The sequence below is a fragment of the Aquila chrysaetos genome, chromosome 5 (genome assembly GCF_900496995.4).
Source record: "Aquila chrysaetos chrysaetos chromosome 5, bAquChr1.4, whole genome shotgun sequence".
In the NCBI taxonomy this organism is placed as follows: domain Eukaryota; kingdom Metazoa; phylum Chordata; class Aves; order Accipitriformes; family Accipitridae; genus Aquila; species Aquila chrysaetos.
The window spans coordinates 56,377,531-56,404,834 of record NC_044008.1 but is presented as its reverse complement, the minus strand read 5'-3'; the positions used below and the strand labels follow the sequence as shown (position 1 = coordinate 56,404,834).

The following is a 27,304-nucleotide window of genomic DNA, read 5'->3' as shown; positions in this document are numbered from 1 at the left end:
GTACCAAAACCCAGACCAACTCCTGGCTAGTTCTGAAGTATGGACCTTAATGGTGTGATCACAATCATATTGTAAGTAGTAGAAGCTGGGAGCAGAAACAGGATGTACATTTCTTCTTCTTGCCCACTACATGATGTTGAAATAAACAGATGAAAACTGTAATCAGCCATTTGGAAAGATGAAGTGTGAGTACAGAATAAAAGCCATAATCCCTTTTTAGCATATGCTTAAGAAGGTGCCTTAGAGTTATATTGTATATCAACATATCCAGTGTCCTCCTTCAAAATCCTTAAATCAGCTCAGCTCAGGGTGCCTTTGGGGCATAAGACAGAAGACAGAATTGCTCGCAGGAAAGTATTTGAAGCGTTTTCTGAAAACAGATTTATTTTTCACAAGGGGAAATAAACCCAACAACAGAGGGATATCATCTAACTCCCAAAGAAAAACAACACTGGAGGGAGAAAAGAGCTGCAAATGCTATAAAACCAAGATTGAAGCATTTCTGGTAAAGTTGTTCTCACGGAGAAGGGAAAAGAAATCATGGAGGGGATGAGGGTAGTGTCTGAGGACATCCCTAGCCTACAGACCACTGAAAAAATCAGTATCTACCTCCCAGAGATGCCTCCCTGCCAGCAGCAGGTCACTCAGTCATTTTACTGTCCACCCAACAACTTCTTCAGTGGGACAAGTTAACAGAGGAGATCCAACAGCAAATCCAATGTGTTTTAAGGCAAGATTTAAAAGCAGCTTGAAACACTCGTAACATTTCAAGTCACAAAACGCCACACAAACACCCCAGAGATACAAACTGCCTTGTTGGGAACGTGCCACATGTTTATCAGCTGTTCTCATCTCCTCGTGGCCTCTGACTTGATGTGCTCAGCAGCACTCTGAACTTCCAAGAGCTTGCAGTTAGTTTGGAGAAATAATGATACTGAATTTCTGTTCCCTACGGCCAGTATCTAAAAGGCATTTGCTTCCTGCTGCTACTCTCTGTGGTTTTTTCTATTGCTCTTTATACTTTGCATTAGACAGGGTTAAAAATGCTCTGAGAAGAAGTTACAGTGTCACTAATGCACTGCATGGGAAAACTTTGGAAACAATTCCATTGTTTCAGGGTTAACAGACAGAGGAGCTGCCATAAGTTAGGTCCTCCACTGTATCTAGAATATAAGGACATAGAATTTCTTTCATTTAAGATTAAATCAGACAAGCATATTTCAACAAGGGACAGCACAGCCCTATTTTGTTATGATAAAAGTATGTGATACATTTAAAGAAACTGTTTAATCCTCAGAACCTTTTGTTAATGGAAGTCTTAGTTCTCATCTATGTTTTGCACTGATACTGATTTAAGACAAGACCAGGAATAATTAAATTCAATACAAAGACTCATATTAGTATCTGGAAACTTGCACCATTTCACCTAGCTCCAAAAGGCCTTGTTATAACAGAGAAGCGAACTACCCTTGACTTTAGAAGTCATGAGGAAACACCTGAGAAAAACTCCATATTGTAGGAAAAGGAATAATTTGCGGTTTTTTTCAGAACTGCCTATGTACATTAGGTAATATGAGGGCTTATTGAAAACCACTGATATTTGTATGCCTGAGCAACTGGGATGTTTTTGAAAATGCCCACCTTTTACAAACATGTTAAGGGAGTAATTTGCAAAGGAGCTTGTGGATTTTAGAGAGATGTGTTCAGTTATTGGTAGATTTAGATTTACTCACAAGGTGTTGAGAGTTCAATGTGGTTACTCAAAGGTATAAAAAGTAAGCAAGTACACACACCTTTATAGACTCAAGGCTGAAACCAACCCAGGACTTGGAGGCAGGCAGAATGAGAATATTTTCAAGGTGACTTTGTGTTAGAAGCATTTTTTGAAGGCAGCACAATGTTGCGTACAGCATAATGTTGGAGAGGCTATGGAATGCATGTTATTTTCTCCAGTGGGGACTGGAAATAAATATAATGTTAATATTAGTTATCCATTTAAAACATCTTTGAGCTTAGGAGGAGCTGCATCGTGCCAAGCTTTACAAACGTACTCTATCTCCAATCTCCCCAGCTCCCAATATTTAAGGTCTCATTATCCTAAGGCCCAATCCAGTTCCCAGAGAAGTCACTGATTTCACCATACCATAAGAATGCAACTGAAGCCTGCATCTAGCTTTCACAAAATCACCAATTAAACAAGAATGTCCACTGGCAAAAATACCATCTTAAAATGTCTATTCTGCAAATACCTTGGTAAGATATAACTCATTTTCTGTTTACTGAAACCTCAAAACATCACATGACCTTGCAACTACTTGCACAAGAAGGAAAAAAAAAAAAAAAGAATTGTATTTGACAGGCACTGCTAATAATGAAAATGTTTTTAAATGTAAGCTATAGCTGTGTACCAATCACTGCCTAATCAGGGTTATGCTTTTCAAATTACATTGTGTCTTCTTTCACCTCCTGCCTATTATGTGAAATGAAAAGAGAAGTGCTTAGGCAAATCCTTGATCTGTTCACATATATTTTTAATATTAATATGTCAGAGCAGTGGCAATAATGATATTAGGCAAATGACGGAATTCTCCCCCCAGCTGGACATGTTAATTGAGAAGCCAAATTTTAGAGGCAAAGTTCATGTCTGTGCAGATGGCAGGACAATGCCGGATGGCAGGCCTAGGTCAGTGTCAATCCCAAACCGTACTTTAATGGCTCACTTCTCTGCTTTTTCAACGTCAGCTGGTCCCTGTGGGGTGTATAAGTTGGGGAAGTCTGTCTCTGTGTTTTTTTCTGCCCTTGACTCTGGTGCACTAATTTCATGCAGAGAAGATGCCCCTATGTGTGATAACAAAAAAAGAGGAATTTGTGCTTAGAAGCTCAAATGAGAGAGACAGTTCCAATGTTTCCCTTAGAGCTGATGTAGCTGCATTAAAACCAATACCATACTCTTGCTCTGTCAGTGCTTCATCCAAAGTTTGCTAACATCAAGGGGAACATATTCCCCATTAAAATCCAATCACCTGACAGTTTCCTTAGTTTAATAATATTTTTTCGGGGGTGGTGGTGGGGTGGTGTTATTGTCTTTATTTGCATTTATACTGAGGCCACTTAATATTTTGGCCAGGTTCGTCAGATTTTAAGATGCTTTATTCTGCTGCAAGCACATAAAGGTATTTTGCCTTTTGTCAAAAGGCCCTGAATATTGTTCATGTTTATATAAGTATTATATTATCTCCTTTAATGTGATCTGTGAATCAAAAGCTGAATGTATATACTTATATATTTAGAGAGATATACAGCTATACAGAGTCGCAAAAAGACTTTAATAGTTTCAGTTTCCTAAGTGATATAATTATTTATTATCTCTAATTAAAATGCAGAGCTTGGCTTTCTGCATGAGACTAGATGAAAAGCCTTTTTAATGAAAAGAGCAACTACGGGCTCTAAATTTCTTTATGGAAGAGATAACTTATGTAATCACTGGTAACCTTTTTCAAGAATATTATCTCACTATTTATAAAACAATACCTTCTTTACTTTAGAAATTCCCATTTACATATGAAAAAGAGCTTTATTTATTGATGCCTTTGCCTGATGTGCATTCCTCTTTCAGGAATACCCTCTTTTTCCAGTCTTACATATGCCACAGCACCTACTTTCCTTTTGACGTTACCTGCAGTGATATTTTTAAACAATTCTCTGCTTGAATTATCACTAGGTACAAAATTAGTTCATTCTTCAAATAAAATCACATTATATTTCCTTGTTTTCTAATGTTATATTGAAAATGTTTTCTATTCTTATAGGTAAAAGAATGCAACTTTTAACCACTAGAAGCAGGTATGAACAAAGGCAAAAACATTCTTATTTTCCTTTCCTGTTGTAAGAAAACCTTTCTTTAACACATCCCCCAACACACACACACACATTTTCTGGGTTTATAAATTTAACTACTTTATGCATCAGGAGGATATAAGCAACGAAAAATATAAGCAACGAAGAACTGAAAGTACATGCCAGTAAAACTTGCCCACATCTACATTAAAAATGAGTAATAAACTCATATATTAACATGACTTCTTTAATTTTTATATTGACAAATTCTCCCTTTTATTTCTAAACAGAGGGGTTGCTATCATTTATGAAAAAAATATTAAAATATTTGAAAGATTTATGGACTAGTATTCTTCTCATATTTGTATAACTTCCAACATACCTACAATCCAAATCTGACCCATCTTAAGCACTGCTAACATCATTTTCTGCTAAACGTACAGCAAAAAAGTGAACTAGTTTTATATTAATAAAATATGAATATACAGTACAGATTGATGTGTGGCCAAATATCTTATGGGTATTTCACAACCATATAAGGTTTGATTCAAAGCTCACTGTAGTCAAAGGAAAGACTTCCACTGATTCTAACAGGCTTTCAATCAAGCTCTTGACTATGTGTATTTTTTCATGAAATGGAAAAATTCATCATCTGTGGAATTGCCTGGTCTGACCGAGGGCAGCAAATGAGTTCAGTGATGCTGCATTTGTGTAAATCTGGGCAAAATTTGACCTTGTGTACTGACAGATAGGAAAAGAAGTAGGCAATGTGTTTAACTAAACATCTCTGTTATGCTGTAATCATCTGGCCTTGTGTTTCACTAATTAATGGCTGTGTAAAGTGAGACCATTCAAATAAACATAATTTTAAAATCCATTTACTCTTTACAGTGCTTGCTTTTTAACTTTTTACTGAATATTGATTACCTTTTAACTTACCTCCTCTCTCAAACCAATACCTCACCATAAGTAATCCCATTTTTTTTCTCCAGAAAAGAAACCACCAACTTTGCTTAAGGACATAGTACCAGCCAGTGCAGATTTTATGCAACAGACTCCTAGTTATCTGACTAACATTTTTCTGGACCTCCCATAAAACTTCTGTAGGCCTCTCCGGGCATGAATACCTATATGTAAGCAAAGTACCTATGTTTCCAAGTATATATGTGCACATAGTCCATGACATTATCTAGCCAATCGTTCCAGGTTTAATCTTACAACTAATCTAGTCAGGGAATGGAAAATAATAATCTATGTAAATCAGTTTAAACTTGAACAGTCAATCTGAATAACACTGTACACAGGAAACAGTATGCATTGATCAAACAAATGTTTAATACTGTTTTACAGGCAGCAGATGAGTTTATATTAAGTTGCCTTTAATTTCATTCTCAAGATTGTTAGCTAGATTTTATTCTGCTAATGAAAATATAACTATATATCTTCAGGAAGGACAACCAATATCTTGGAAAACAGATCAAAAGAGCACAGAGTAATGTAGAAAGAGAGTGAAGAGAAAATAAATACAGTCACTATTTAATTTTGAAAGTATTATTTAGATCAGTGATATTTTTATTTCTTCTTCATATGGTTAAAAAACATGGAAGTGCATATTCAAAATTAACAGGGGGGGAATTTTTCAGTAGTCATTCTGCATACATGGGGAAAGACAGACCTGATACAATGCCCCAGCAGTCAATAAAAAGCCTCTAACTCTAGTGGGCTTTAGATCGGTACTAAAACTACTTGACTTTCAAAATGGGTAACATAACTGATTCACATATTTAGAGTTGTACATCCTTCAAAGGCTTTTATCAGATAGCATCCACTAACTCCAAGCAGCCTTGCTTCAATTGTTCTTGATATAATAACCAAACCTCATCCAATTCATCTCATTTTGCTCTCCTATTAGCAGCACTAAAGGTTAAATCCATCCCCCACAACAATAAACTATCTTCATAATTCTCTTTAAAGACAAGAGGTAAAAGATGGACTTTGCATAGGACCATTACACTTACATTTGCAAATGCTTAGCTTACCAATGCAGATTGCCTCCATGAACAGACATGAGGTTACTGCATGCATATATTGTTAGCTAGCATATAAAGTCAGCTATGAGTAAGCATGTGTTCATAATTGTGTTCACTTAAACTGAAAAATCTCTAGTAAATTACACTGGTCTGTTATGGGTCTGCTATTATTGTATAATAATTCAAATTCCACTACTTTTTGTGATTAAAGTCTTGAAAAAATTCACAGTCAATTTAGTTAGGAAGAATCCATATGCTAGAACTACTCAGGTTTGAGTTAATCTCAGAGGATGCAGATTTATAAAATCACACCACAAGAGCTGAAAAATGAACAGGCAATCCAAGAAAATCTGGGGAAATTCAGACTATTCTTTCCATTTGTAATTCAGATAACATTACGCAGGCTTAATATTTGACATCATCAGATATGTTTCAGCCTTTTTTTTCTGTTCCAGTTACTCTTAGCAACTGTGTTGAACACTAATGCAGTTTGTGCATTATTGCCAACGGGAAATCCCTGGCATCAAAGGATTAATTTTAGTCTTTGTCTTGCTTTAGTAATAGGAAATAAATTTTACCTAGTCATTGTCCTAGTCAAGTCAAATAAAGAAACTATATCTGCTGACGAGCCGTTATTCTCACAGTCAAATAGATTAGCATTGATTTACTGTAGGTAAGAGCTGTTGAAGGGTCCGTTCTGTATGTGCTCTGTAGCAGCATGATTATTTACTGTAAACCTACCCTCTGATTTTCTCCTTAGGCTAGTATTGTTATTATTAAAGCTAATTCACATGAAATTATGGTAGCTCTCCTGGTCTACAGTCTTTGGTCAGAGACCTAAGCAGGTGTTTGCTTAATAATTTGGTCAAAGATCAGTGAGTTAAAGGTTAGGCCATAGAGGGGAAGAATGGAGAGGTCAGAGCACTTGCAGGGTCTGAGACTTGATCTTCCTGAGTCTGGAACGGTCGAACCTCAAGGTCACCCATTAGTGATCTTGTTTTAACGGACTGTGAGATGTCGACCATAAATTCACCATGCCAGCACCTTTAACCCTATTAATACTTCAACTACTGGAAATAAAAGCAAGGACCCAGAAGGAACCAGCCCATGGAGAATTATTCACAAAATGTCTATGAGATTAAATTTATCTAATAAAGCTTACAACTCTCAATACAGCTCTCCAAGGAAAAATCTTTTCTTCATTTTACCCTCTTATAGAGATTTGTTACATTCTGTATCAAGATGGTAGATAAAGACCCTTCACACACAACATGCACATGCGATAGTGTCTAAATAAACACAAACATATTTTAAAATATAAGATTTTCTCAGATAATAGAAGTAGTAATTAATGAAAGTAGAAACAAAACTGAAACATCTCCTGTTCCCAGAAACTGTACCTGTCCATGTATGTGTAGTCAAAATTTTATAACGATCATCCAGAATTAGAGGCTAACACATAATGAGTAGTCACCTGCCTATCAGAAGCAGACATGTTTTCTCCTTCTTTGAGTCAATAACTATGTTTTGACGGTCAAGTATTTTTACATGTAGAAGTATGGGATCACCAAACTGTAACTGTCAATTGGGAAAAATGATACTGTCTACTTAGGAGTTTCTCCTTGAAAAGTACTTCTTTCCTTCCACTCTCCAACTCCACTTCAAGGTGGAGGAGTTTGTATTTGCTGATTCAATCCTGAGTTGCAGGGATTCAAATATTTTTAATATCTTAGAATAAAACAATTCAGCATAGTTCAGAATTTCAAACAATTTCAGATCAAAAATATGTGAAGCTGCTTAGTATCACCATACACCACAACTCCTTTTGGGGCATCCCGCATCTCCAGACCCTGGGAGAGTCATCTTTTGCTGTGTCTGGGATCTTCTGGACTGCATGTGAGCAGAATGAATTTATATTATTACTAGAAATTGTGCTATAGATGTGCATAGCGCTCTTCAGAACAAATAAAGGCCCTAGTTTATCTAGAAGAGATTACAATCTAGATTAGAGCCAGGACTGTATGCAGTGACTGTTCATATAGAGGAGATATAAAGGGATAGCTGATGGAGGGATTTCTCAGCCATTTGAGAAATCAAGGTATTTGGCCAGTAAAAGAAGTAACATCACAGGCCAGGTCAGGAAAACATTTACTGCTATTACAGTGAGGTTGTCCATGGGACAATGAGACAAAGACAATGAACTGTTTCCTCAGAGACTTCCCAGGGACTCCTGGCAAGCAGCTCCTTCCATTGCAGGGTGAGGACATAAGAACTTACAGGCATCAAAGTATCATGAAAGGGAGCAGAAAGGTAGGAAGGGTGAGACATAAAGGAACCATCCACTTGAGATAAATGAAGACATCACAGCAGAGTAAAAAGAGATAACAACAGACAGTTAGGTGCAGAGTGCTAATTGGGAGTCTGAACTGAATCAGTGGCCCCAGCCCAGCATTAATGAAATATTCATAGACAGCCACACAACACACTGTCAGTAAAGGACAGGTTGCTTTGCCTTTTAGTGAGAAGAATTTTACTGTATCACTATCCCCTTGTTTTCCCTACGCTCACAACTCTGAGACTGTAGGAAGGAAAGGCATGCAATTGCTGTAAAGTGTGTTTTCTCCATGAAAATTTCATACTGGCTACCTTGGCTATCCAGGAATAAAAAAATTAATTATATCATCCATAAAGGCCAACCACATAGGAAATTGAGACATCCTGAAACTTCACAGATATCTTTATTTAACTTCAAGTCATCTTTTCTTTGACTTTTAGCAGATCTTAGTTTCCATGTCTTCTTATCTTAAGAAACCTCTGCAAACATCTGAACAGAAAGAGTTTTTCACATGTGAGCAGGAGGGAGCATGGTGTTTCAACAGAAAAGTAGCTCTCCTATTGATAAAATTTCATAGGTATTTCAAACTGAGAAACTAATCGTGACAGAGGCTGTCATCTTTTATAGGATATAAAGTGCCCACAATTCCCACAAAGATCAACAGGTTCTGGGCTCCATCCAGAGCCCCTTAGAACTGAGCCCTTCATCCAGAATACTTGGCTTCAATTCATATCACTTGAACTCACATTGTTCAGATGAGCTTAAATCTTTACATAAACTGTTTGCTCAATTGCACTGCATACCGTGCATGCTGCTGTGTGCACCTGTTTGTTTTGATAGCAAGCACAATAGGATATTTTGTGGGTTGAAATCATCCATTGTAACAAAACAGTCTTTTTTTAATTAAAAACAATTCTGGAAATGAAGGCACAATAAGAATATGTACAAAAAATCCTTTTGTAACGATTGAAAAGTAAAATGTGTCAAAATATTTTTAGAACCTCACAAGTATTTTGGTGACAAAGTCAGTTTTCAGAGGAGTTCTGTTTTTATTGGGTATAAGCTTCTGTCTTTTAAATGATCTCTAAAAGATATTTTCGGTAAATCATTAAAGTATTCTGTTTTAAAAATAAAAAAATTATTAAAGGGAACTGTATACTTACTGTGTTTCATGTTCTGCTTGCTAATTAGGAAGGAAATGCACTTTTAAAAAAGCTGATCAGAAAACAAGATTTCCAGTCTACTTAAGCAGTATGGGTTGGAATCCATTCACAGAAAGCCATATCTCATAATACTTCTGCATATTGAGCTTTCATTAATTAAAAGAGTAATAACATACACAAAGCCTAAGCTGTAAGACAGACTGACCATGTTCATCTTTAACATGAAGTCTTGTACTTTGGGGGTTGCGTTTATAAATGCCTGCAAGCAAATAGTGTCTTTAGCCCCCAATCTTGCAGAGAACTCTACAATATATGAGGTCAAAATACAAAGAACTGTAAGGTAATGATAATAATGAATAATTATTTTCTAAGAATTTTTCTAAGAATTTAGAAATTTCTAGAAATTTCTAAGAATTTTCTAAGAACGCTTTGTAACACTGTACACTTAAACATGAATTAACATGGAAAACAGAGAAAATTATTCATGTAGCATGTTGTTGCAATAGGTCATCTCATCCTATTCAGTGACAGTAGAGTAGTCATTTGGACACTGCTGTGTATAGCGAGCTCTTGAAATGGAAAACACCTTTAAAGGTGTGAAGTTATAAGAAAGTATTATCATTTCCCCTCAAGATTATATGCTAGACAAGCATAGTGATCTCAGAAATCTTTAAAATGATGGGGATAAAATTTTCTAATTTTCTTAATGATCACCAAAAGGGTAAAATTAATCCAAGCTTGGAAAAGGACAGATGAAGATCTTTAACAGTGCAGGACAGCCACAGAGAGAAATTTCAATACCAGCTATGCGTCAATCGTTAGGTAGATTCCTGGCTCTGTAGGACAGAACTATTGGCACGATGTAACCTCTTGCTACATCAGGGAGGGTGGATTAGCCATAAACCAGGATAGATGATGTTCTATGAATTTGTTGCTTTTTTTAGACTAGAGGAGACCAGTGGTGTCTTCCAGAAATCAGTTCACTGCCCAGCACAAAAGCTTTGCCCTTCTGCCCCCTTTGCATGCGGGGAGAGGGGACGCTAACATGGTAAAATTCACTTCTGGGCAAGAGGCCAGAACACGGCCTATGTACTATTAAGCCTTCAAAATAGGGTTTAAGTGGGACTTAAGCGGTGCATGAGCCTTTTGTTGGCTTTCTGCCCAGAACTGAACTTTACCCACAGAGAATATTACATGTTGTCCATGCATTGTCTACCATATATGGGTGCAATGTAATTCCCCTTTGTCACCCTGACAAAATGCCCAGCATTGCTTAAACTGAGTTGTTCTAAATGGTCCGGAGTAAATTATGCCTGCTGCATGTAATACAACCAAGCAAAGTACTGCTAACACAGGAAGAAAGTGTGTCTTTATGGTGAAGGAAATTTAATTTTCTCAGGACTGCCATGCCAACATGGTAAACAGTATGGGCCCTTGTTATAGAAAGATGTGGTTTCTAGCAATTACTTGTACAAAGCAGCATACAGATTTTCTGCAGGTCTTGATTTTGAACTTACAAACTAAGAAGAATCACATACTATTATGCTTATGTAGCATTCTTCATATTAAAATGTAGCTTGAAGTATTGCCACATTCTTCAGTGTGCTTAATTTTATGCACATGAGTAGCCTTTCAGATTCAATAGAATTGCACATGCAGTAGAAATAAATTAAAACATAGTGTATGACTTTAAAGGAGCAAGGCCCAAGTTGTACTTGCATTCCTGAAGTGAAAGCTTTTCCCTTTTCTAATTTTATTTCTATTTCTATGGGGTTTTTTTGCTTTGGCACTAGGGCTGTCTCTTTCCTGATTGACTCATTTTCCTTTGAGAGTTGTTTAGATAGGTTACTAAGAAGGTTAGAAAAGACAAGAAACAAAGGTTTAATGACTTGCAAAAATATGCACAATACAAGAGAAATACACACATCCTGAACATTTCCCAGCCTCATACAGTCTTAGCTGGAAAAAGGATGATGATGAGGGAAGCAGGATTGGGAACAGAAACATCAGATATCCTGGAAGAAATAATAAATCATAATTTGCTATTGTAAATTCTACTGGCAGCTCTTAAAAGTGACCACAAGTAGTCTCTGATATATAGTGAATGGATCCAGAACTGCTGACAGGTCCGTGTATACCAAACTGATTAACACTTTATATTACATAGACGATTATTAGGGCCTTTGAATTGGAGTTCCTGCATTGCTCTTACTTTTAAGTAAGCAGTTGTTTTGGTTTTTTTTCTGATACTTTCTGTAAATGGCATGTGGAACCTGAAGATTATAATTCATTTTTATTTAGTTAGCAGATGGCTTCCAGCAGCAATTCCTGAAAAGTTTCCTCATTTATAAAATATGAAGTGGCTGACCTAAGTTAAACCAATTAGTAACTTTCCTTTATCATTTTCCCAGGTCCTTTCTTCATTAGGAGATATCAATCAACTGCAGGGCAGTAAACATGCTAGTTCTGGTATTTGTGGAATGCTCAGATCATCAATTGAAGTACACGCAGTTCAAGTCTGAAATATTAGCAGTTCAAAAATCCATTAAGATCAGTATCAGATGAGTTGTTATAATACCCATATTGAAATGTGTTGCAGAGAATCAGCTTGTGACACCTTGGAGCTGAAAGAAAATATTTCCTGTTACTACAATGTTTATACAAAAACTCTAGATTGCAAGGGCAAGATAAAATGTTTTTCACCTGGAAAATGTTCCCTTTTAGTAATATCATCTTCATTAAAAATGTTCTTATTAGTTTCTTCAGCTGTTCTGTACTTCCAGATACAGAAGGTAGAGAAAATGTTTCAGGATGGAAGTATTCTTATGCAATACAACTGAACAGTGATTCACCTATTTGTTAAAAACAGACAAACATTTTACCTTGTTTCTACAACCAGGACCTTTCAAGAAGATACCAGTTTTACTTTCAAAAAGCCAAAGCCACATCATTTGAAATAACATACATGACTCAGACTTTTACCCACTCTAAATTAATAACATGAGAGGTGATTCTATCAGTATCTCTGCATAACTGTATCACATACCGTTATAGTCTGAAAATTTCAACTATCTTTCCAATTACAGTGGAGTGGAGTGCAGTTGCTGGATTTTATATCAAGTAGAAAAGAAAGCAATCTGTGTATTTTCTGAATTGAGGAATATTAGAAAGGAACAAAATCCTGATTCTGTATACCTTTATAATCAGGTAAAGCTTCAACTCATATGAGTAGGAACCTGGCAGGATCAAACCAACCACTCACCAGAAATGTTGATGTAATAAATTTGTGGTTTGGAAAAAGGCAGGTTAAAATGATAAATGTCAAATATTAGTAGTTCTTTTTAAAAAGGCATCTCCCCTGACACTTCACCCTCATCCCTTGCTCTCCCCTCCACAGATGGCAACGAGGTGCACAGCAAAAGAAATTAAGATGATAGTGTGTTGACAGGAGCAAGGACACTCCGGTTTTCATCCCTGCAGACAACAGAAATGACATCACATCTCCTCAAACTGACACATTAATAAATTTAGTATCACCTGAACTTTTCTGGAAAAGAGAACCTTTTACACCAGCAAGTTATCTGGTGTCAGTAATAATAGGATTCTGTATCGTATTCTGCTCCATATATGATAGAAGAATTACCTTTTGGGCCCTAACAAGTTGACAGGGGTTCATTTTGCTTCCTCTTTTAATGACATCTTCTTTGCAGGTGAACTGCAGATGTAATGACTTCCTCTTTTGCTTCTGAATACTCCCGAAATGTCATCATGACCCAAGACATCTCAATCTGGCTTAATGCAAACGGGAAGCAAAGGGTTTTTAAAGGTGAAACTGATCTTGCTAATGAAGAAGTATCACTCTTCATCTGGACAGGGAGCACAAAGCTTGTTAGATCGAGCTAGGTGAATGTCACAGGTTAGAGTTCAAGCATAACACAGAATTGTGACTAAAGATGTTATCTTCTATTTGTGTAGAGATACACAATCAAAACAAAGTAATATAAGTCTAAATCTAAGTATTTTGGAACAACCAAGCAAGATATGAAATAAACCTCTGCTGGAGAGGTCAACATTTTGGGGACCTTAATCATGAAAAGTTCAAACATTTTAAAAAAGAAGACAATAAACATGTAAGAATATGTTTAAAAAGAAGAGCAGGAATAAACAGCAAAGGGAGAATATTGGATGCTAGTGTAGCCCATTCATTGCTCCAAGCTGGAGAATTAATGCAAAAGTATCTGATTTGTATGTTTAGCCACAGCATTTCAGATGGTAAAAATACTTTATATTTGCCACTAAGTTGGATTATTCCCAAAGTACAAACATATATATTTTTAATGCACAAGAGAGCCAATTAGGAGACTCAGGTAATGTGAGGGCTGTTTTTCAGTGCAAGTGGAAAGCAGCTTGCCATTCAAACATACAGAAAGTTCCCCGAAGCCATTGGAAGCTTCTGGGGCAAAAAAAAACCAAAACCAAAACCATATGCAAGTACCAAAAACATTCAGATTACCTTTGCTGACTGAAAGCAGGCCTGCCCGTGCTGCCTGCTCATCATAACTTTTGTGGGAGATGGCAGTCCTCTCGTTGAGAAGTCTGACTAGCTGTGGAAAGCATTAACTTTCAAAGCCTTTGCTGACTGCATAGAAATGGTAGTGGTAACAAAATTTAGCTCGCCTCTTTGCAGATGTTTCTTACATGTTTAATTCATTTAATAATGTTTTGTTTACAGTCCAGGTCCTGGTGATACTCTTCTATTTAAAGCAGCCCACTGTTTGCAGGATTGCAGGATGTCTCAGATGGACACATTGTGTGAATGGGCCCAGATTGAAGCTAATGCAGAAATTGTTCAATGATTCACCAAGAGAAAATAAAAAACAAAAGCCTACTGGATTCAAATGCTTCTCTGATTCAGGGAACATTTTAAAAAACACCACTTTAATATTTTAAATGCCAAATCTAAAATGGAGATTTGAAAATAAAGGCTCAGATTTTCAAAGGAATGTTTGCACCATTCAGGCAATCTTCCTTTCTGCTTGAAAAAAAACCTATTATTTTTAAGATAATGCTATATTTGAGATGGTCTGATTTAAGTTTTTGAGCAGTTTTTCATAGAAAAAGCAGAATGTGTTTGCAATATATTTTGGTTTTGACACACCGACTTGTAAGAGTTTTTCCTTATTTATTCTTGCTTTCCCTAAGATGCTTAGTGGTCTTTACTAATATGGAATATAAATGCCAATAGGAGGGGATCTAAAAAAGAGATTGATTGTTTTTAAAAACAATATCTATGACTAAATACGATGAGCCCAGTCCCTGACTGAAATCCATGAAGATCCATAGCAAGAAGAAACTACATATATTAAACTACATCATAGTAAATTTTACCCCAAATGATGAAGTCAGTGTTTACATTAAAAATAAAAAATTCATTGTGTATCAAATCTTAATACTAAAGGACTCAGATGAACAAAATGGAACAACTAGAGGTTATACTCCATAGCAGTGGGTCAACTTTGCAAAAACTATTCAGCAGAGTTCCCTAGAGCTCACCACAAAAAAATGACAGAGGTGAAAGAACAGTGAGTTCAAGAATCAAAATTCAGTTATGGGGCCCAGAAATCTGCTGGTTGGCTTCTCCATGCCATCTAGATAAGAAATTGTTCAAAATATATCAGAACCTCATACAAGCACTGTAGTTCCTTATTACACAACTGGAAACAAAGAACAGCTTTTATGCAACAGTGAAAACTTCCAGGCCATACATTATGCAGTGGATTGATGCTAAGATTGTTTGATGGAGAATAGCCTTTATTCACTCTAAATCAATGAGTGCTGTAGACTGGATGATAAACTTGCCTGTCAAACTCTAAAGTTGCTATTCAAGTTGCTCTATGAAACAAGGGTGGTCAAATACAAGTTTTGGTTATCTAATACCCAATACAGCACAGAAAATACACTACCTTCTTTCTCACCTGTCTGAGGTAGAAAAATTGGCTAATGAGTTTGATCCACTTACCTTGAAAGAAAACGTAAAGTATTTGCAAATAAGTTTAAATGAATTTTCAATTAAAAAATTTATGAGCCACAGCCGCTGTGTTATTTTAGGAAAAACAAGCAATTACACTTAGTCCTTACAGGTGGAATAATGACTTTTTCACCTGTCAACCAACAGCTTAAAATTCCCACACATGTAGACCATTTCTGTTTCATCTTTTCTTTGAATTTCAGCTGCTTTGCTTTTCAATGCCTGTGCTTTGCTGGTGTCTCCTTTGTGTCTGAAACTCTCACACTGAGTTCTGCCTCTTTGGTGCTGGGCTTTCTTTTCACAGTGACATTTCAACATAAACAGTCAATATTCATTACCTCAAAGGAGACTTCCCTCCTATTGCTGACCAATTAAATACCAGCTGAGTTAGGCAGACAAAGGTAAAGAAGCTGTAACGCAAGACTGGCTTAGAGTATACTTCTTCCTCAACGGAAAAAAAAATGTATTCAAAACAAAGAATTGATGATATTGGGAAAATCCAAAGCAGTGCAAAACCAGTTTCTTCAGAAGTTATGCTCCTCCTCTTTCTCTCACGTGGTCCTTTGCTAATGTTATTCAGTCTGTAGACAGGAATAGAAAAGATGCATATGTATCACAGGGACAAAGATATATTGCAGGTAGTCCCCTACAATCCCAACTTTGATGAAATAACAAGGATGTAACAAAAAATAACATCTAATGTTTGATGCCAAAAGAAAGAGCTTTCCCTTTTTCATTTCTGAGACGTGAATAAGATTCAGATGTGGTTTGAATGTTGTTGTATTACATACAGTTCAGCAAAGACTGCTTCATTTTGTATTATGTAAGGTTCACCTCCGAGAAGGAAAATGCCACCTAAATAGATCATGAGCAGGGGTGAAGGGGTACACTAAACTTACGGCTGATGAAAACAGGCTGCTGACAGACCACCTGGAGGCTGATAAACCTCCTTCTCTTCCACAGAGTGAGAGGGGATGGGCATCTGTATCATTCACTGTCTCCAAAACGTAGGCACATCCTTTCGGGGAGGGAACAGTTCCATCCACGGCAATGCAATTCAAGCATTCACATAGTTTCACCTGCAAAGTGCAGGAGCACTGAATCATAAAAATACCTAGCTGAAAAGGACTCAGAGAGATCATCTATACTGCATACCTGCCTCAAGGCAGGATCAGATACCTGAACTATTCCTGACGAGTTTGTTGGACCTCTTCTTTAAAACCTCCAGCAGCACAGACTCTACACCTCCCTTGGCAATCCAAGCCAGTGCTTAACTATGCCTACAAGTTATTAAGTTCTTACTGTCTAAACTAGATCCTTTTTGCTATGAATTAAGACTTCATAAACCAAAATTTGCACATACCCAAATGGAATCCGGAAAGAAGACCAGTTACGTTTTGGCCCATAATATTTTTCAAAGACTTTAAGCATACACAATAGATGTTGGGTGATGAGGATATTCAGAGAACAATTTAAAAAAATACAGTAATGATTTAAAATCTGAAACAATGCAAAAACTTAATTATTTGTCTTAAGAAATGTATTAGTAGAATAACCTAGCAAAGAGAATGGAACAGTATGGAATATGAGGGTACACAGATCAGCAGAAAATGTGATGCTAACAAAAATGAGTCTGAAATCGAAGGGCTTAATGATTGCTCAGTACAAGATCAGTCTGAATTGTCACAGTCTGAAATAGCATGTTTAATGATATGAAATATTTCTTGCATTTTTACATGAATGTATAAGGATTCTTTTTTCCTTCTTGTGAAATAGAGAGAGTTCTATAGCACAAAAGGGCCCAATCCCACAGCCTACCCTCACTGCGAGGTTTGCTTAACCAAGAAATGTAGTGTCAGGCTTTCTCAGAGGATAAAAACAATGTAAAGAATTGGTGTAGATGCTTTATGTAAAGGTAACAGCTTGAATCCCTGAAAGCATCCAAATGATTTTTACTTAAATGGATGTGACATTGCCAAGAAAGAAACTTTATCCTCATGAGAGATCTTTATTAGCCAGGGTACTTAACCCTAAAGATGAGGAGAATTTAATAATCACAGGGTTGTTTTCTCCTTCTTTCTTTCATTTGTGCAACCAGCAGCTAGAGGGCACAAAAGAATGCTTTTACCTTATGATCTATCATATAAAAGAGCTCTACAGACCGAATAAACAAAAAAGAAATCAGTGCTAATATCATAGTATATTACATATTTTGTTTAGAATCTTAATCTGTATTCTGTTTCGCAAGAAGCAGTAGCAATTCAGAGAGACAATAGCATGACAATGCAGGAGACTAATCAAAGACCTTTATCCCACTAAGAATATGTATTTAAACCCCAGAACATAGCAGGTGTTTCACACCGCATACGCTCTCTGTGAATATGGTCATCATTACTTGCCTTAACTGTTTTGCAAAGCTCTCTGTTTAAAACTAATATAAACACGTATTTAACCTCCTTCATTCTTACATCTTAAATATTAATGCTGGCTGTGATTCTGCATTAATAACAGCTATTATTTTTGCATTAATAAGGAGCTTACAAGAATAAACATTGAAGTCATAGTGCAGTCTTCCTGTCAATTAAAAAGAGAGTCAGTTGTAGTTGCAGAGTGCTTTATCTTATCATTTCACTCAGGACATTCCCAGGTTCATGGATCTGATCTGAACAGCTCCAGTGATAAAAAACATGTAAGTACACAAAAAACCATCATGGCAAGAAAACCACAAAGGAGGTTATCAGTGAGTTGCCAATTTTGGAACCCCTCACTTTGGAAAAAGCATTATCACCATAAACGAGGTCATTTATGTAGACAGTGTGAGCATAGAGCTTGACATTTTTCCACCAGAAATCCTAATAACCCCAGGAGGGGTCACATCTGTTGCTGTACTGGTAAAATGGGGTGGACCTTAATAGCAACGTGTGTATTTGTATGTGTGTACCTATATACATATAGTTAAAAAGCAAAGCAAAACAAAGACCCTTTCCCTTCACCCCTAATGAACTGCACCAACCCCTTAGGCTGAAATGACTTGGATCCGGATAGAGTGCCATTTGCCAAATTGTAAATTGCCTACATTTATTTTGGGAGCGCACTAAACAGAGTGCTAATTGCCTTGTTTAGCACTTTCCCTTCTTTCATTTGCACTGGTGTAAAATCTTAGTAAATTAACTCAGGATTTTATTATGTAGGTAGCATTTGAACAACTGAATCAGTGAGAAAGCAGCATCAAAGGACTGATAAAAGAGGAGTTGACTCTACCCAGAATGCCATTTATATGTCCCTTGAATTAAAAAGGATGAAATTAACTTTTAATCCTTTTGCTTTTCATACAGCTGATCTTAACAAAACATGTATTACTCAGTCGTTTTATTTGCATTTACTCATTTTAAAATGTTAATAACTGTGGTTGCACAAGCTTACTGTATGGGAATGTGCAATTGCTTGTATTCATATACATAAGTGTGTAGGATTCCTTAGTAATTTTTTTGAACTGCAGCCAAACACAGACTTGAGGCTTCTGTTTATTGTCAAAGAGAACGCCCTGAAGAGCAATTCCCATCTAACTGTTCAGTGGGCTATGCAAAATTAGCTGGTGGTCTCACACTTGTCCACAGCACCAATGGTATCTTATTTTTACATAAAGTCCAAAGAGAAAAAGGGGAAGGGGGAGGGGAAACGATCACCATATTCTCACCTCTACAATAATCATCTTTCCCACAGGGAAATGAGAAATATGTCATTTATTCTGGGAACAAATTCAGTGACATTATATATAAACAGGGGGGTTTAGATTGAAATCTTGCGCCAGCAAAATTTCCCCTTAAAAGCCATAGGTAGAGGATTTCAACATGGTAACGCTACTGCTTGTGAACACAACTTCATTACAAGAAGATGCAGACTGAAGACCACAGAGTCAGCACTTAGTAGCTCTGGGTTCTGTTCTGAACACACCTGCTAGACAACTGCTATCTCTAAGCGATGGATTTCAGCAGTGAGGAAGTTATTTGGGGTGTTCTACTGACAGAACTTTAATTTTCATAAGTTCAGAAAAGCTGGAACTTTTGTCTTCAAATGCAGCCAAAAGTCTCCTAGATACAGAAATAATAGATAAAAGCCCGTTTGTCGCTGTCAATAAAACACTGTGCTTGCCAAAATTTGATTTACTCTCTTCTCCTTTCAGTTTACTGTCCTTTCAAATCATGAATCTGCATACATAAGGCACTCAGAATCTTAAAAAATATAAAAATGGATTTATTAAAGTTAGAACGAATTTAAGAAACTATTAAAACCAGTAAGATATGTTTTCTTATTTTCTGATAATTTTTTAAAGGTTACTTTGCTGATTGTTTTCCCCTTACTACTCCTGATTGTAATGGGAACAGGAAACACGAAACAACTTAGTATGAAAAGTCAGCGAGTCCTGAATCCTTAGCTTCATATGTACCTTGGAGTAAATAACACATTATATAATTATTTGCAGGTACCCAAACCTCAATACCTTAAGGTACCTTACAAAATAGAAAAAAGGGATTGATCTACAAAGCAGCTTTTTTAGTGATATTTTTTTAGTTCAGTTTCCAGACCAGCACAGTTTGGGAGGGTTCCAGGTAAGTATGTGAACTTTTGGATGCTTCTCCCAACAGAACTGCCAAACCATTTGATGTAACTCTATTATTATTTAACACCTGGCTGCACTGCTGTTAAGTGCTGTGTGAATAAAATAAGATATGATTTAGTGTGTGCTAGCAACTATTTGCCAACGAAACAAAATAAATGTTTTCTAATAATTCTTTGTACATAAATTTATAATAAAGGTCCACAACCTACTCCTTACATTACAAAGGTAAAGGAAGCCATGCCATATGTTTCCATGACAGCACATACAGGCACACTATTTGGGACCACATCTTCTTTCTGCAAGACTTAGTGAGTAGGAAAGAAGTAGGTTATAGATTTATTTTTATCTGTGCAAGAACATCATGGTTATTTAGGATGCGATATCCCTATTACTGCTGGTTTTTTTACATTACAGGTAACGCATAGCACTCATTCAAGCACTAGAACTCCATGATGTTCCCTGCTGATAACATATATGTCATGAAAATTTAGACTCTACATCTGGAAGTTTTTCATTATAATCTGAAAGTGTTGGATTTAAAGTACTCCAGAACAGGCAAAATGGGCACCAGAGGGAAAGTAGCCACAGACCACATACAGCCCAATGGATATACGCACAGTCTTTCCTCAAGGTGCTGCATAAATGTGTCAAAGATTAAGTTGGTTCTGTCAATTCAGTGAAGAAGTGAGCTCCTGACCCCATAGAGAAGGTAAGTACATTTACTAGAGAAGGAAGATCTAGGACATGGGTTGAACAGTTCTGGAAAAGGAGTACTCAAGAGCCTAAGGAGAGGATTTTGTTTTTAACCGATCTCCAATGTTTGACCACTTTGGCCTTACAGATTCAGGAATATATTTTTAATGAATTAATCTAATACTGAAAAAGAAATGGAAGCAAACAGCTGCTTTCAAGTCCTTTGTACTTTGGTATTTAATCACAAAAAAACATTTAATGCAGCAGAAAAAATACACAAAGGGGAACTTCTCTATGGATAGAGTACAAATATTTTTAGGTTCCAATATAGTCCCTGATCTCAGGCAAAGTGAATATGCTTAAGAATCACCACCAAAAACTTTCATGCAGAGGAGTTGGCCACCGTTAATACATCAAGCAAATGCTGCCCAGCTCCAATTTGTAACAGAAGACAATTAATAAAAAATATATGTTATTACAGTTAGAAAATGCAAAGAACTTTACAAGTCTATTAATATAGTGGCTTCTCCACAATAATTTTTACTTCATATTACCAATAGGTAATGTCTTTTTCTTAAAAGACATAGCCTTCAAAATAGAAACAATCCAAGCATGATGGTTACACTAATAATGTAAAACTAACCCTGTCCAGATATCCTACAGGAACGAGTTTTGATATTCCCTCCTTGTTCAACAGGCACTTTTGTGTCGGTAAGTTAATTTTCAGAATCAGTTCTAGGATTAGTGCTTCCTCCGTTGCCATTCCTAAGCAAATGCTCTGCTGGAGTACAAAGTATTTCCTTTCATAAACAAATTTTAGAAGTTGATTTACAGAACAGAAGTGAATAAATAGGTATGAACTTGAGGATTTTCTCAGGATCTTTTAATAGTTATCTTTTATATTTACATCCTGCTTACAAGCATCTCTAGCAACTATCATGACATATCCCTATTTAGTATATATATACAAACATGCACATGCATGTATATGCAAAACAAACAATTAATGGAGTGGGATTTACATAGTGTCAGAATTGCGGGTAGCATTTCCCTATCTCACTCACGGTGAAATCTTCCACAATAATATGGCTAAAGGAGATTCCACATGTCAACAAAATGAAACTTTTGTCTTAGTCTCATTCTCTACGCACTATTTTATTTAAACTTTTAAACAAAATTAATGTAATCTGGATGTACAGGGAAATATTTTTTTGTTGTTAAATAGTTAAAGGTCTGATTAAGTCATGAACTAACAATGAAATGTTATAATGTAAAGTCTTAAGAACCTGAGGCACAAGCACAGCTGAGAGAAAAGCCTACAGTGAGAACAAAATAATAAACACACCTACTACTGCTGGATCAACCTTTTGACGATGGTGAAGGATACAGGAATAACTCAGTGAGAAGTCATTGTATAGTAGCTGTTCTGCTCACCTGGATTTTTAGGGACATTATTTTCTGCCTTGCCACAGCTTTCCTATTTGCCCCCCGTGCCCCCCAGTTCTTCATGCAGATACTTTAACTCATTCAAATCATCATGGTACCTGGAAAATAAAGCACCAGTTTTTAAACAGTCGTAGTACTTGTGATGCTGACTCAGCAGAGTTTTGAGGTGATTCTGCCTGCATCTTTTTCTTTAAAGGGAGCACACCAAGAACACAGTGTTATCATTGTAAATGCCAGAGAGTTTTTCTTAAACCAGACACAAGAACAATGAACTTCTTCAAATGAAAGAAACCTCAGAAAAATTAAGCAACACAGAGAACAGAATTAAAAACTTGGCAAAATTCTCTCCCTGCCTCCTGTGTCCTTACAAGGTGGGTCCTTTCCCTCAGGCTTGCTCTCAGATCAGCAGCTCAGTGACTTTCTAAATTTTGACAAGCTGCACGCAGTCCCCTGGCTCCCTATGAAGCACTGTGCTTTCGCTGCCTCTGAGTCCTGTCTACTCCCTGTCCTCAGCAGTATCTCGGCCTTAGCCCTTGCTGCAGGGTCCCTTTTCCCCTACCTCGTCTTCTGTGATCATGCTCAGATGCTCTTGGGGAAAGAGTAATCACTCCTTATTCGAGAGGGCTGACTCAGAGAACAGCAGTCAGGAGAAGTTAAACATCTCCCTAAGGGAGCTTCACAGGCTGTGAATGCATACTGGCTTACACATAATAAACTACAAATAAAACAGGTATAATATAATGCAGTACCTCTAGGCTATTATTTCCTAAATTATACCCTTTAGGAGATACCATTTCAGTTTTCCAAGTCTGCAGAAAAGCAGCTTTCCCCAACAGACCTGCTGGAAATCCTGCCTCGACCTGGAGCCCAAGGGAGGCTTGCAGGTGACTTTGGAGGAGCCTGGACTTCCCTCACTGCTCTTTTCAGTACAGAGTCTTGCACATCAAAACTATCTATGAGATCAAGTCACCACACTGCCTCCACACAACACTGTCACACAAAACAGGACTATTTTTCATCTACAAAGTGCTTCACTCAAGAAGTGCAATATATTGAGAGTATTGGTGAAAGTTCTTGGTATTATTTGCCATATTTCATGCCTGTACATGATGGCACAAATTTTAAATTATTTACCCAGTGCTAGAAACAGATTAGTGACAGAAAAAGTGGCGTTCATAGCTCCTTATACCCATTTCTGATCCCCCAGCAGCGACCAGCAGTCCCTCCTGGGTAAGCACTGGCAGCATTTGATGTCAGCCGCAAACGATGGCAGCACCAATAAGAAACAGTTAATGGAGGTTTGATATTTCATTTTGGTGGGCAGGAAAATTAAATCTGCAGTTTGTGACTTCTAGGAAATTAAGTGTCTATTAGGAAAGGGTTAAAGACAGATTATGTAAATAGGGATATTGTTATTTGTCCCATATGTAGCACTGTGGAGCGAAGACTGCTTTCTTTCCCTCCCTTTTTTTTTTTTTTTTTTTTTAGTTTTTCTTTTCCACAAATTGAGAGATTAACCTGGTCTCAATTGAAATGGCAGCCCATATCATACCTTCCCTTGATCTCACAGCATGGCTAATAACAGCTGGGGCCTACCAAGCAGGCTTCTTTATTTTTCCTTTATTGTTCCAGGCCACACAACCGTGAACCTTCAGCATGTTATGTACTTAAGCATGGTCAGGTTGATGTCATTATTTTCTTATTGTTGTGGAGCTCCCTGGGTGTTTGCCCATATTCATAGAGAGGGGCTTGTGTGCTCTTTGTAGGTTAACCTTTTAAAAAGGAGATGCTCGACCACTTGCAAATGTAGCCCAGGGCTGTGACATTGCACTAGGCCGATTGGTACGCTTCAAAACACATATTAGCACCACTAGTGCTATTTCATCTTTCTTTTTAATTTTAGCCCAGTCTTGTTAGATAAATCTTATCTGTGCCACAAATAAATGCTTGATAGAGCACATTTTTAAAGCCTTTAGAAGGAGGGGGAAAAGAGTGTGGTTTGTCTGGGTCACTGTGTGCTTTGTCTAAGTATAGGCATAGCTATTTGCCAGTTTATCTGTCCGCTGTCCCTCCGTCTAGCTCTCCAGCTACCCAACAGCAAACAAGCCATGAGCATTAGTGCTGAATTGTGAGAGCTACAGGGAAAAGTGCTTCTCTGCATGAACCATAGCCACATTTAGCTTTTACAATCCTATAAAAATTGGTCTACTTGCTATCAGTTCAGCCTGGAAAGCAAGCAGCGGCTCTCAATTGCCTCCAGCTTTGATGTAAGCACCCCACAATATTTCTGTTTAAACTACAGTGGATAGAAGACACCTATAAAAATATTAATTAGCTCCAGTTGACACCAGATGCAGTTAACATACTGTGCGCCAGCTCTGAAATACTAGAGTTTTTATTAGGTAAGCTAATGTTTATTGCAATCATTAAAGTCTGAGTCATAAAAGGCTGAGCATAAGAAAGATGTTTCAGGTATTATTCCTTTCACGTATCAAACGTAAGTTTGTTAAATCCTACTTCCAGGGTTAATTATTTTGGAATTCATATTGCAAATACAAGCTTTCAAAGAATTTGGCAAGATTTTTTCATGCACTCAGCAGGCCAAATGTAAACGAGTAAGGGGATGAATCTCCACTAGCTTCAGTGAATTTTGGCCTTGTAACTTTTAAATGAAGCAGATACAAACAGCAGCACAGATTCCAGGCTTAATGTCTGAATTACTTCAGTAGCGTCAATTATGATAATAATACTCCTGACACCAATGTATCCTTTGCTACAGTTTCTTTTGTAGACTGGTTGATCCTTTGCTTTTTTAAACTAAGAGGTCAGGAAGGTGAGCTGTACAGCTGGGCAGCAAGCAGCCTTATGTATCTGGGTCACTGTCAGTGCCCCAAAGGTGTATCTTAAGTTACTTGTGTAATGGGAAGCGGAAGGCTGCCTGTGCTCGTATGCATGAGGATTAGGTTTATGGTTACCACCAGTCTGGATGCACAACTTGCCCTCTCTGTAAAACCTGTGCCACACAGGCAGGAGGTGAAACAAAACGATGCAGAGAGCTTTATAGGATGGAGGTGGACTACACTGGGTTTCACATACATAATGACACCTTTGGAACCTCCTTATGTCTTTACTGGATACAGTCAGGATTGTCCCCTTAATGTTTCTTTCAATTATTGTAGAACAGGCAACCAACAATTAGACTTAATTTTTTATAATTTGGGGGGGTCCTTGTTTATAACAGAGTTCCGATTTCATAAGCTACCTCAGTACATATGTGCATATGTCTAAGCATAACGACAGGTTTGTTTGAATCCTTTGCAGATTACCGTGCAGTGTGTTTAGTTGCATGGATCATGGCTGTGCTGGCTTACTCTTCAGACTTGAGTTTATTGAGCCAGAGCCAACCAGTTCTCTCTCTTCTGTCTGTAAGGAAAGAGCTTGAATACGAGCCACTCCTATCACATGCACAAATTTCCCTGGACAATCTGGCTTACTCCAGAGTGGAGCTAGGACAGCCAACATAAAAAAAGTTTGAATGGGCAGGGAGTTTGAACTTGATGGCAGCCTCAAGGCCCAGGCTAACATGAAGGTGGAGACAGTACCGAACTGGCACTGTGGTTCCCCCTTTTCATCTTCAGACTTCATTTTTATTGTCAAAAGCCCTTGTTAGTCTACAAGACAATACTCAGTAATACACTGAATTCATTTTTTTCTGACATTTTACACCTTAGCAATTTATCCTTTGCAGTGCAAGTAAACTTAATGTTTAGGTAAATAGTTATTTTCTCTTGAAACTAAAGATGAATATTTCTTTCTATAATGAGACATTCTGAGTAACTGTTTTAATTCCCAAAAATGTGTGTGCACTTGTGTGTATACGTATATGTATATAATTATAGGTATACACACATACATATGCCTCACAGAAATGTTAATGTGTAAGGTGTATCCTTGCTTCAACTTTGTTTAAGCAAATTTATAATCAGAATCACAAGTGAATAAAAGTAAGCTCTCCCCCATATGTATTTTAGTGGTGTAGTTCTAGACAATGACACTGGGTTTGGTGTACAGCAATGAACAGCAAATTCATTAAAACCTCATCAGTCTAATCTTTGATTATCTTAAGCAAGGTGGTATCCCCTGAGTTGCTCTTTGTACACTTAAAATACTCCATTTACCTGAAGCTCAGTTTTTAAAACTACTTTAATATTTTCCCAGATAAGCATGGTTCAGCTATGTAAAGCAGCACATTGCATTAACATGGGTTTTGTTTTGACTGAAGCCCTTCAGTATGTTGTTATGCCAAAATCTAGAATCATATTGCCTGGTGTATAAAGCCCATAAAAATTAAATAAACCTGTAGAAAAATCAAGAGTTTAGTCCAAAACCTCTCCTCCTTATAAATATTCTTAATTTTTGTAATTTTTTGTGGACCAAAAAATATTTTGAATTTTACTGACAAATTTCCAGTGTCTCTTTTCAAACCTTTTGGTTACATCAAAAACCAAGAAACACAACAACATCAGCAGAAGACATTATTTTCAATGAACCATAGGCTACCATTTGGAAAATATGACTTGAACAGGATGTCCTTTCAGATAGCAGTGTGCTCTGTTTATGATTCCATAAGATCTTTACATATTTAAAATGATATTCAGAAATATGCTTATGCTTTTTTTTTTAAGATCTTATTTTCTTATGTGAACTCTTTTAACAAAGGTATTACTCTAAGTATAAAAGCTGTCCAATTTTTTTCCAACCTTTTGCTTCTCTCTAAACCACAGTCATTTTGTTAGACATTGAAAATGTCTTGATTTAGTTGTCTTGCTATTTTGGGCCTGTCCTGCCCCCTGCAGTGGTAATAAGGATGGGGCTTCCTGCTGGGTCCTGAAGAATACCATTTCACGGCCGCCACATAGCTGGCGGCTTTTATTTATGGAGCCAAGAAAATGAATGGGTATTAGTGTCCAAACATTTCAACATGCTCCTGTGGCCATGCACAAAAGGGACTGATTTGCAGCAAATTTCCACTTATTTTCCAAAAGTATTTACCTTGCAGAAGCTTGGCTGATCGCTATAATGGCATAGCAGAGGGGAAAAATGACCATTTCAGAACCCAATTTTTATATATGTTTCTGAACCTTAAAAGTG

At 37.0% G+C, this 27,304-nt stretch overlaps 1 long non-coding RNA gene across 2 annotated transcripts in view; it reads right to left on the bottom strand.

Moving 5' to 3' along the window:
- Positions 1-10,018: 10,018 nt before the first annotated feature.
- Positions 10,019-27,304, bottom strand: part of LOC115341380 — a 58,624-nt gene continuing 41,338 nt past the window's right edge. The window contains exons 4-6 of one of the 2 annotated variants that reach the window (XR_003923378.1): positions 22,142-22,251; positions 13,009-13,153; positions 10,019-11,989 (exon numbers count right to left, since the gene is read on the bottom strand). This is a non-coding gene — a long non-coding RNA (uncharacterized LOC115341380). Of the gene's footprint in view, positions 11,990-13,008; positions 13,154-22,034; positions 22,252-27,304 lie in introns of those variants that run through there. The other variant, XR_003923377.1, reaches the window with a different exon arrangement.